The sequence below is a fragment of the Eleutherodactylus coqui genome, chromosome 5 (assembly GCF_035609145.1).
Source record: "Eleutherodactylus coqui strain aEleCoq1 chromosome 5, aEleCoq1.hap1, whole genome shotgun sequence".
In the NCBI taxonomy this organism is placed as follows: Eukaryota; Metazoa; Chordata; class Amphibia; order Anura; family Eleutherodactylidae; genus Eleutherodactylus; species Eleutherodactylus coqui.
The window spans coordinates 33,710,724-33,723,586 of NC_089841.1; the positions used below are offsets into that span (position 1 = coordinate 33,710,724).

The window sequence follows — 12,863 nt, forward strand, 5'->3', positions numbered from 1 at the left end:
CACATCACACACAGCTCTACTCCATCCATCCTGATCCCCCACACATCACACACACAGCTCTACTCCATCCATCCTGATCCCCACACATCACACACACAGCTCTACTCCATCCATCCTGATCCCCACACATCACACACACAGCTCTACTCCATCCATCCTGATCCCCACACATCACACACAGCTCTACTCCATCTATCCTGATCCCCACACATCACACACACAGCTCTACTCCATCTATCTTGATCCCCCACACATCACACACACAGCTCTACTCCATCCATCCTGATCCCCACACATCACACACAGCTCTACTCCATCCATCCTGATCCCCACACACATCACACACAGCTCTACTCCATCCATCCTGATCCCCACACATCACACACAGCTCTACTCCATCTATCCTGATCCCCCACACATCACACACACAGCTCTACTCCATCCATCCTGATACCCCACACATCACACACAGCTCTACTCCATCCATCCTGATCCCCCCACACATCACACAAGCTCTACTCCATCCATCCTGATCCCCCACACATCACACACAGCTCTACTCCATCCATCCTGATCCCCCACACATCACACACAGAGCTCTACTCCATCCATCCTGATCCCCACCCATCACACACACAGCTCTACTCCATCCATCCTGATCCCCACACACATCACACACACAGCTCTACTCCATCCATCCTGATCCCCACACACATCACACACACAGCTCTACTCCATCCATCCTGATCCTCACACATCACACACAGCTCTACTCCATCCATCCTGATCCCCACATATCACACACAGCTCTACTCCATCCATCCTGATCCCCACATATCACACACAGCTCTACTCCATCCATCCTGATCCCCACCCATCACACACACAGCTCTACTCCATCCATCCTGATCCCCACACATCACACACACAGCTCTACTCTATCCATCCTGATCCCCACACATCACACACACAGCTCTACTCCATCCATCCTGATCCCCACACATCACACACACAGCTCTACTCCATCCATCCTGATCCCCACACATCACACACAGAATCCCTGACTCCTCCCACATAAGTGATCAAATGATGGTGACATCATCACAGGTCCTGGAAGCACAGGGCTGCTGTCCGGCTTTGCAGACCTCTGTGTCCCTTCATGTCAGGTCAGTGGGGAAGGGGAGGATAAACCTCTATAGGACTTGTTTGGGCCTTATTTACCCGGGTGAGTATAATATTTGCCCCAGAGCCTCGGACCGATGTCCTGTTCTTCAGGCTGCCTTTTTTATGTGATTGTTTTTGTAAGAAAAAATACGTAATATCGCATTACGTGCGGCTATCAGACGCTCCGCGGATGGAGCGAAAGAAAATCGGGAAGAACATTTCCCTCTGAGGCAGCCGTCATGGTGGTCTGAGGACGTGCAGGGGATAATACCACCTGATGGATTTGGGGTTCTTTCGGGTGTATTTTGTGTTGTTTACGCTCTGAGGATCGCAGCGCAGCGGATATATCCGTGTTCCGCCATTGCAGATAGTATTTACCAATATCGGTGAAAGAAGTAGCGCCACAACCGCCACAAGCTGCGCTGTCAGGGGGGCCGGAATATAGACTAGTAGCCGGCCACCGCTCCCCTCCCCGCTATTCATGCCCGCCCTACACCCTCCGCGCTGTGCGATACAATACACGCTGTCCCGCCCACCGATGGTTCCCTCATCCCCTTCGGGATGAAGCCCTGCCGCCATGATGCCCAGCGCTGCTCCTCCTCACCGCTGGCACCAGAGCACCTCTTGGGTGAGGGCCATTTTGCGCGGGACTATCTGCTTGGCGCAGATGCCCGACACGTCACCCCAGCGATAATCGCTGCTGCGCTTTTACCGGAACAATCATCGTTAGCCAATAGAGGCGGAGCCAATGGGGATCGTTCTGTCCTCCAATCACAGCAGGCCGCCATTCAGAAGTGATAACTGCCTGTCTACATGGCCGATCCGCCGGTCAGTTATCTCCACTAACGGACGAACGAGAAGCAAACAAATTATCGTTCGTCTTTCAGTTGGGACGGCGTTCACACTGAGCGATAATCGGACGGATTCCCGCTAGATGCGAAGATCTGAACAATTTATTGGCCGTGTAAAGGGGGCTTCAGGTTACTGCGGCACGTAGACTGTCTGGCAAAATGCAGTATAATGTACTACTGTGTGAACCGTCAAACAATCGTGAGTTCAAGTCCCCTATAGGGAGTTTAAAAAAATGTGAAAATAAGCCAAAAAATGTTTTTCTTAGTAATTAGAAAAAAAGAAGTTTAAAAAAAACTTTTTCCCATTTTAAAAACAAAAGCAAATCTGTTATCGCCGCGCCTGTAAAATTTTGATTTGTCAAAGTAACACAATATTTATAACGTTACCTGAAAAACATAACAGAAGACCAGAATTGCACATTTTTGTTCACATCATCTATATGATTTTTTTTTTTTTTAAGTAGTCCAAAAGTCATAGGAACGTTAAAATAAGCCCTAATTTTTTTCCAAGGATATTTTATTTTTTATAAGTAGTACAGCAAAAGTAAAACTATATAAATTTGGTACCATTATAATCATACTGACCCATAGAATAAAGTTATTGTTTCATATTTGCTCCATTGTGCACACCGTAGAATGAAGACCTCCCTAAATATGGCAGAATTTTGGGTTTTTTCACTTCACTTCTAGTAAATGATATGGTGCAATAGAAAAATACAAGTCGTCGCTAAAAAAACAAGCCCTCATGTAGCCATGTACATATAAAATTTAAAAAGTTATGATTTTATTAGCTATCATGATGGTGAGTGGCCTGCAGACCACCATGTCTTATGAGGAACGGTTAAAGGATCTGGGAATGTTTAGCTTGCAAAAAAGAAGGCTGAGAGGAGACATAATAGCGGTCCACAAATATCTGATGGGCTGTCACAGTGCAGAGGGATCAGCCCTATTCTCATTTGTACAAGGAAAGACAAGAAGCAATGGGATGAGACTGAAAGGGAGGAGACACAGATTAGATATTAGACCGTGAGGGTGATGAATGAGTGGAGCAGGTTGCCAGGGGAGGTGGTGAGTTCTCCTTCAATAGAAGCCCTCAAACAGAGGCAGATAAACATCTATCTGGGATGGTTTAGTGATCCTCTATTGAGCAGGGGGTTGGACCTGATGACCCTGGAGGTCCCTTTCAATTCTACCATTCTATGATTCTATTACAAGAATAGGCCTTGGATTGTGCTGGGTCAGTGGAGGTCAGACAACATATGGACGAGGGTCTGTTTGCTGTACAGTGCAAGTTGCCCCCTAGTTTCTTGGGCACAACTGACATGTGGCCGCGTGGGTCCGGTCTTATACCTGAGCATGTCACTCTTCTGAAATTCCACAGGGAAGTAATGATGGCTCTGACTGCTTTGTGAGCACTCTGCTGATCATTAAGAAATTGGTCAGGAGGGTCTGGACTTTAAAAAATAATTCTTGCTAAAAAAAAGTGTCTTATGGTCTAAAAAATATGGTAGATTTAATGTTCAATCATTTTTTATTGAGAAAGTATAGTATTTTTAACAAACCTAATAAACTATAGTCTTGTTGTGTCCTATGAACGTGCAACCTCAATAACATAAATCAAAGGCACAACTGTGCAAAGAAAACATAACATAAATGGGGGAATTCTCTTCCTATACTCCCCTAGCCCGGGAGGGGGCCCTGCCTGCTTGGCAGACCGACCGCGCTGATAAGTGCGAGCCTGCACTCGTGCCTGGGCCACTGACGCCTCTTATTTCCCCATATATATGACAGCATCTGTTTTTGTAAGCTTTTTATCCAATTTGTGAGACATAATAATCTTAATTTATATAGCGCCAACATATTCCGCAGCGCTTACAAAGCAGAGAACAGATACAAAAACCACCGTTACATGATGTAATCAATTGATGGAAACAATAGGGGTGAGTGTCTTGTTCCAACAAGCTTACATACTGCAAGTAATGGGGTAATACAGTAGGTAGAGGGCTGGAGATGTGCACGGTATGGTGAAGTGGAGAGTGAGGGATGCTATACACATAGACAACAGGCAGACATAAGCCGTGTGGTGGCCGAATCGGTAGGACTGCAGAGGGTGGTGGATTACCGAAGCATATTACCAGGCAGAGTACAGAGGGGTTTGGTTTAGGAGATATGGTATACTCCCCTTAAAGGGGTTGTCCCGCGCCAAAACGGGTTTTTTTTTTATTCAATAGGCCCCCCGTTCGGCGCGAGACAAACCCAATGCATGTGTTAAAAAAAAAAACCGTTTAGTACTTACCCGAATCCCCGCGCTGCGGCGACTTCTTCCTTACCTTACTAAGATGGCCGCCGGGATCTTCACCCACGATGCACCGTGGGTCTTCTCCCATGGTGCACCGTGGGCTCTGTGCGGTCCATTGCCGATTCCAGCCTCCTGATTGGCTGGAATCGGCACACGTGACGGGGCGGAGCTACGAGGACCAGCTCTCCGGCTCGAGCGGCCCCATTCACCAGGGAGAAGACCGGACTGCGCAAGCGCGTCTAATCGGGCGATTAGACGCTGAAATTAGACGGCACCATGGAGACGAGGACGCCAGCAACGGAACAGGTAAGTGAATAACTTCTGTATGGCTCATAATTAATGCACGATGTATATTACAAAGTGCATTAATATGGCCATACAGAAGTGTATAGACCCACTTGCTGCCGCGGGACAACCCCTTTAAGAGGTGCATTTTTAGAGCATATCTGAAGTTTTGTGTGTCCGTGATTCTCCTGATAGTTTTGGGTAGCACATTGCAGAGGACTGGTGCTGCTCTGGAGAAGTCTTTGAGGCGGGCATGAGAGGATTAAATTAAAGGGGCACTTAATCTGATTTTACTAGAGGGCACGGGCTGGGTGGTGGATTGAGATAAGGGAGGCAATGTAGGGCGACGCGGTGCTAGAGGTCTATGGATGAAGGTGGTGAGTTTGAATTGAATTCTATATTTGACAGGCAGCAATTGTAGTGACTGGCACAGGGCAGATGCGTCCAAGTAGTGGTTGGACATGAATTTGAGCCTTGCTGACGGGATCGATTGTAAGGATGAGGGTCTGGCGCAGGGGAGGCCGATCAGCAACGAGTTTCAATAACCAAGCCAAGAGTGGTTGAGGGCAACAGTGAGCATTTTTAGCATGTCCACGGTGAGAAAGGGGTGGATTATTGCGATGTTCTTGATGTGCAGCTGACTTGTTTGGGTAAAGGAGAAATCAGAGTCAAAAATAACCCCAAGACAGCGGGTGTGCTCTCTGGGAGTTATGCTGGTGCCACACATTGGGATGGAGATGTCAGGATGAGGTCGGTTAATAGAGGGCGGTGCGGGAGTCCGGTCACTTTGTGGGGGTAGGGGGCAGGAGTCGGGCGGCCTGTCACTTTGCGGGGGTGGGGGGGCGGTGCGGGTTGTCGGGCAACTTGTCACTTTGTGGGGGGGGGGGGGGGCGGTGCGGGAGTCCGGCGGCCTGTCACTTTGTGGGGGTGGGCGGTGCGGGAGTCGGGCGGCCTGTCACTTTGCGGGGGTGGGGGGGCGGTGCGGGAGTCCGGCGGCCTGTCACTTTGTGGGGATGAGGGGGCGGTGCGGGAGTCGGGCGACCTGTCACTTTGCGGGGGTGGGGGGGCAGTGCGGGAGTCGGGTGACTTGTCACTATGCGGGGGGTGGGGGGCGGTGCGGGAGTCGGGCGGCCTGTCACTTTGCGGGGGGGTGGGGGGGATGCGTGTGCGGTCACATAGACTTCTTGCGGGGTGGGTGTGCGGTCATATAGACTTCTTGCGGGGTGGGTGTGCGGTCACATAGACTTCTTGCGGGGTGGGTGTGCGGTCACATAGACTTCTTGCGGGGTGGGTGTACGGTCACATAGACTTCTTGCGGGGGTGCGGGTGCAGTCACATAGACTTTTTGTAGGGTGCGTGTGCGGTCACATAGACTTGTCGCTGTTGTGTGCTGTCACATAGACTTCTTGCGGGGTGCGTGTGCGGTCACATAGACTTCTTGCGGGGTGCGTGCGCGGTCACATAGACTTCTTGTGGGGTGGGTGTGCGGTCACATAGACTTCTTGTGGGGTGGGTGTGCGGTCACATAGACTTCTAGCGGGGTGAGTGTGCGGTCACATAGACTTCTTGCGGGGTGGGTGTGCGGTCACATAGACTTCTTGCGGGGTGCGTGTGCTGTCACATAGACTTCTTCCGGGGTGCGTGTGCTGTCACATAGACTTTTTGCAGGGTGCGTGTGTGGTCACCTAGACTTCTTGTGGGGTGGGTGTGCGGTTACATAGACTTCTGGCGGAGGTGGATGTGCTTTCGCATAGACTTCTGGCGGAGGTGGATGTGCTTTCGCATACACTTCTGGTGGAGGTGGATGTGCTGTCACATAGACTTCTTGTGGGGTGGGTGTGCGGTCACATAGACTTCTGGCGGAGGTGGATGCAAGAGTGCACTTTGGGGGGGGACTGTGGGAGGGCATTGTGAGGGGGGACTGTGGGAGGGCATTGTGGCGGGTGACACTGGAGGGGGGAACTGTGGTGGGGGCATTGTGGGGGGTGCACTGTGGTGGGGCATGTGTGTGGTGGGGGCACTGAGTGGGTGTACTGTGGAGGGCACTGTGGGGAGGTCATTGTGGGGGGTGCACACGCGATCCTGTGCTTATTGAAAGTGCTGCTACAGATCAGGATCTCCTGCTTACTGCTCTGACAGCTGTAGCAGGAGATTCCTTCATCTCCCCAGCATGTCCCCTCGTCACTGGACACTGGGACACTGTTGCCCCAGTGTCCAGTGATGAGGGGACATGCCGGGGAGATGAAGGAATCTCCTGCTAACAGCTGTCAGAGCAGTAGCAGGAGATTGCACTGCCCTCTCATTGCTTTGAATGGAGCCGGCCGGCTGCCGGCTCTATTCAAAGCAGTGAAGCGTGCGTCTCCATGACGTCGGTCCTCCAGTCATGTGACTGGCATCATCAGGAGCGCGCACGCAGAGGACAGAGAGGCAGCAGTGCATGATGGGAACTACCCAGCGGCAGCCATCTTTAAAAAGTTCTTCAGGCAAACTTTATAAAGGGAAGAAAAGGAATAAAAAGGTGAGGAAAATATAGTTTTTTATGGGAAAGGCTGTTGTGTGTGATGCTTCTCCTCTACAGGGCATTCATGGGGGAAAAAAAATTGTTTGGGGGTCGGGACAACCCCTTTAAGCAAAGCTGAAATGTTATGATTGATTGTAGTTACTATGGGGGATTCCATTCTTATACCCAGATATTGAACTTCGGAGGTGTCCCATGCAAATGGGAACTCTTTTCGTATTTGACTCTGTAGATTAAATGGGACATTTATAGTTAATATTTGAGATTTGCTTGGGTTCACTTTATAGTACAACATTGCTCCAAATGATTTAATTAGGCGGCATGCCATTCTTCAGGACTGTAAGGGAGAGGACAATTTCAGTACCATGTCATCTGAAAAAAGCCTGATCTTGTGTTGCCTCTAAGATAAGGGGATACCCTGAATATTCCCCTCCATCCTCAATGCCTCTGCCAGGGGTTCCTTCATCAAGATGAATAAAAATGAGGAAAGTGGGCATCCCTGCCGAGTACCATTAGAAACGTTGCTCTAGCACACTAGCAGAAGGTGTGCTATACAGAGCTTGTGTTGCTCCCAATATTTCTCTCTGAAAGCCGAATTTTCTTAGAACTGCAAAGGCATACCCCCAGTATCCTATCCAACACCTTCCCTGCGTCCAATGTGAGGAGCAGAGAATGCGTTCAAGAGGCCTCCGTTCCACCAATCAGATCCAGCACCCTCCTTGTCACATCTGAGGTCTGTCCCCCTTTCACAAATCCCGCCTGGTTGCTGTGTAGTAATTTCGGTATAATCTCTAGTAGACGCGATGCTAAGATTTTTGCCTAGAATTTTGTGCCGTTGTTCAGTAATGAAATGGTGGGGGAGGGGGGCGTATTACCCGGTTTCAGTATTGCCACTATTGTCGCTCCGATGGCAGGGAGACACATGTCACCTCCTTATTGAAAACATCTCTTGTGTGCTTTGCTCATTGGTATTTACTGTACATAGTTTATGATATTCATTAGAGAAGCTGTCTGCCCTGAGGCTTTATGTCTTTTGGAATCATTTATAACTTTTAAACTTTCCTGGGATGAAATGGGGGAGTTTATCTTATCCAGCTGTTCTTTTAGTGTTGGGAGCCGCACTGATGAGAGGAACCCATCTATACCCTCTTTATCGGGATGTGAAAGGGACCGGTCCTTTTTGAGGTTATATAGTGTAGCGTAGAATTTCCTGAGGATTTCGTCTATTTCTAAGGGTTGTTTGCTTTGTATCCGGATGTGGGATCTTTCAGACAGAACTTTTGATTTTATTCTTGTTTGTTTAACTCTATTGGCAATAAAATGAGTAAACTTATTGTTGGCTATGTAGTATGTGGCCCTCAGAGATTTCACATTTTTCTCATGTTCACGTACAACAATATTTTTCAACTTTAATCTTGTTTTCAGGAGTTCATTGTCCAGGGAGGTTGTAGGGTGTTCATTGTGTAGGGAGGTTGTTGGGTGTTCATTGTCTAGGGAGGTTGTAGGGTGTTCATTGTGTAGGGAGGTTGTAGGGTGTTCATTGTGTAGAGAGGTTGTAGGGTGTTCATTGCGTAGGGAGGTTGTTGGGTGTTCATTGCGTAGGGAGGTTGTTGGGTGTTCATTGCGTAGGGAGGTTGTTGGGTGTTCATTGCGTAGGGAGGTTGTTGGGTGTTCATTGCGTAGGGAGGTTGTTGGGTGTTCATTGCGTAGGGAGGTTGTTGGGTGTTCATTGCGTAGGGAGGTTGTTGGGTGTTCATTGCGTAGGGAGGTTGTTGGGTGTTCATTGCGTAGGGAGGTTGTAGGGTGTTCATTGTGTAGGGAGGTTGTTGGGTGTTCATTGTGTAGGGAGGTTGTTGGGTGTTCATTGTGTAGGGAGGTTGTTGGGTGTTCATTGTGTAGGGAGGTTGTAGGGTGTTCATTGTGTAGGGAGGTTGTTGGGTGTTCATTGTGTAGGGAGGTTGTAGGGTGTTCATTGTGTAGGGAGGTTGTAGGGTGTTCATTGTGTAGGGAGGTTGTAGGGTGTTCATTGTGTAGGGAGGTTGTTGGGTGTTCATTGTGTAGGGAGGTTGTTGGGTGTTCATTGTGTAGGGAGGTTGTTGGGTGTTCATTGTGTAGGGAGGTTGTTGGGTGTTCATTGTGTAGGGAGGTTGTAGGGTGTTCATTCTGTAGGGAGGTTGTAGGGTGTTCATTGTGAAGGGAGGTTGTAGGGTGTTCATTGTGAAGGGAGGTTGTAGGGTGTTCATTGTGAAGGGAGGTTGTCGGGTGTTCATTGTGTAGGGAGGTTGTCGGGTGTTCATTGTGTAGGGAGGTTGTCGGGTGTTCATTGTGTAGGGAGGTTGTCGGGTGTTCATTGTGTAGGGAGGTTGTCGGGTGTTCATTGTGTAGGGAGGTTGTCGGGTGTTCATTGTGTAGGGAGGTTGTCGGGTGTTCATTGTGTAGGGAGGTTGTAGGGTGTTCATTGTGAAGGGAGGTTGTAGGGTGTTCATTGTGAAGGGAGGTTGTCGGGTGTTCATTGTGTAGGGAGGTTGTCGGGTGTTCATTGTGTAGGGAGGTTGTCGGGTGTTCATTGTGTAGGGAGGTTGTCGGGTGTTCATTGTGTAGGGAGGTTGTCGGGTGTTCATTGTGTAGGGAGGTTGTCGGGTGTTCATTGTGTAGGGAGGTTGTAGGGTGTTCATTGTGTAGGGAGGTTGTAGAGTGTTCATTGTGTAGGGAGGTTGTAGGGTGTTTTTGCATGTTTTTTTAACATTTGTCAGTTCTAGCTTGGTGTTTTTCAAAAGTTTGCTCTCTTCCCATTTTAAATAGAGCTCTGTTGGATTGTAACACCCCTGATTACAGGTTTATGTGCATTCCATAGTGTGAATTGACACATCTCGGAAGAGTCATTGAGATTGAAGTATTCCTCCAGCGCATCACGCACCCTCTTCTGATATTTTGGTAATCTCATCAGGAACGTATTGTTCCTCTAGTCCTTAAAAGCAGGGGACTGAGTCCCCACCTGTATGACCAGAGAGATAGGAACCTGGTCCGACCAAGAGGCCACTGCGATTGTCGCTTCTCGCACTCTGGCCAGCATCTGAAAATCTACCAGACACACATCTATTCTGGAGAAAGATTTGTGACATGTCGCATAAAAAGTGTATTTTTTGGAACCAGCATTTATGCATCTAAAATAGTCAAACATCTCCTCCCTGAGTAACCATGGGGTCAGGGAGGGCATGTTCTTTCTGCTGAAGCTGTTGAACTCCACCTCCCCATCCGAAACCACATTGAAGTCCCCGCACATGATCAGACCACCCTGTTTATGCGGGTCTTTGTATCTAGTCTCTATTCAACTGGCTTAGAGCAGTTTTTTAATGCACTGTGATTCCCAATTTCTTGAGTAGGGAGAGAGCCTCTTCTAGATTCATGAGGACATGTGTGTCTTCCTTATTTAAATAAATCTTAGTCAGAAAGCCCCATCTGTACAGGACTTTATTTTCCTGAGTGCTGCCGTAATTGGGGAGAGCTTTTTTCGAGCTAACATTGTGGCTTATGAGAAATCCTAAAATAATTCTCTATCTTCAAAAGGAGGGGGTAAATTTCTGAGTTTCCTGGAGGCATTCACCAAGGCATCTTTTATGTGGTAAAAATACACCCTTGTGATCACATCCCTGAGTGGGTTCTCTGAAATTGCTTTACGTCTTGGCAGCCTGTCTAGGATATGCTCTTCAGGGTTGGAGTCAGGAAGCAAGGTTTTTGTAAGCCATTGCACATAGTTTTGTAGATCTTTCATTCTCATAGATTGCGCAATCACCCTAAACTTAAGGTTGCTATGTTAGGTTGAAGCGAACCAATGTCCATCTAGTTCAGCCTATTTCCACCCCACCCCCCTGTTTATCCAGAGGAAGGCAAAAAACAACATTGCGGCAGAAGCACATTAGCCCAATTGGGGGCAAAAAGTCCTTCCCAACTCCATAATGGCAGTCAGAATAATTCCTGGATAAACATTCTGATACTTCCTACCTGACTCCAAGACCTGGATCAACAACTCCCATAGTTATTTAATGCCTATATACTGTAATATCATAGCACTCTAAAAATGCTTCTAGTCCCCTTTTAAACTCCTTTCTCGATTTTGCCATCACCACGTCCTCAGGCAGAGTTTCACAATCTCACTGCTCTTACAGTAAAGAACCCACTTCTATGTTGGTGATGAAACCTTCGTTTCTCTATATGTACACGGTGCCCTCTTGTTACTGTATAAACAAATCATGGGAGAGATCCTTGTATTGTTCCCTAATGTATTTATACATAGTTATTTGGTCGCCCCTAAGCCAGTTTTTCCAGGGGGAAGAATCCCAATTTTGATAACCTCTCTGGGTATTCCAGTCGTCCCATTCCATTTATCAATTTAGTTGCCCTTCTTTGAACCCCCTCCAGCACTGTAACATCTTTCCTGAACATCAGTGTCCAGAACTTTACGCAGTATTCCATGTGGAATTCCTGACAAGTGCCTTACATAGTGGGAGAATAATGTTCTCATCTCTTGCCCCTCTTTTAATGCACCAAAGACTTTATTTGCTTTTGCAGCAGCTGACTGTCATTGATTGCTCCAGTTTAGTCTACAGTCGACTAGTACACCCAGATCTTTTTCCATATCACTTTTCCCTAGCAGTACTCTATGTAGTATATATTGGTGACATCCATTTCTCCTGCCCATGTGCATAACCTTACATTTATCAACATTGAACTTCATTTGCCATTTTTCTACCCAAGCCCGCAGCTTATCTAGGTCCATTTGCAGCCGTACATTGTCCTTTGTTGTTTTAATTTCGTATTGTCTGCAAATATTGATATTTTGCTGTGCAGTCCCTCTATCGGGTCATTGATAAATATATTGAACAGAATTGGGCCTAAAACTGAACCCTGTGGCAGTTCACTAGAGACAGTGGCCCAATCAGAGTATGAAACATTTATTACCACCCTCTGCTTTCCATCTCTGAGCCAGTTTTTTTACCCAGCTACACACATTCTTGCCTAGTCCGAACTCTGTCTCATTTTATATATCAACCTATTATGTGACATGGTGTCAAATGCCTTAGAAAAATTTACATATACGAGATCAATAAACTCTCCCAGGTCTAATCTAGAACTTACTTCATTGTAGAAGCTGATCAAATTGGTCTGACGTGATTGACCCCTCATGAACCCATGCTGATGACTTATACCATTGTTTTTCTTGAGGTATTTCAGGATGGCATCTCTCAGAAACCCCTTGAATATTTTTACAATTATTGAAGTTAGACTTACCGGCCTGTAGTTACCAGGCTCTCTTCTTACCCTTTTTTGTATATTGAAACCACATTGGCAATACACCAATCCAGTGGTGCAACCCCGGTCTCGATAGGGTCCCTAAATATAAGAAATAACGGACTATCATGTCACTTAGTTCCCTTTAGAACCGTTCGGTGTATTTTGTTTGGGCCCAGCGATTTTTAATCTTTTTTAACCAGCTCTGTACTACCTCTTGAGTTAGGCAAGTGATATTTTGCATGGGGTTCGTTTTATCCCTTGGTATCTCGTGAGACATTTCTTTATCCTTCGTGAATACACTTAAGAAAAAAATATATAAAAGATTTACCTTCCCCTCACTATCTACTATGATTTCTCCTGCAGTATTTGTTAAAGGGCCAGGGCTTTCAGTGCAAATCCTTTTACTGTTTATATAATTGAAAAATAGTTTAGGGCTATTTTTTGCTCTCTTTGG

The 12,863-nt window shown here is 47.3% G+C and overlaps 1 pseudogene; it reads left to right on the forward strand.

Annotated features, from left to right (window-relative positions):
- Positions 1–1,132: 1,132 nt before the first annotated feature.
- The window catches only part of LOC136628733 (zinc finger protein 585A-like), a 71,688-nt pseudogene continuing 59,957 nt past the window's right edge, over positions 1,133–12,863 (forward strand).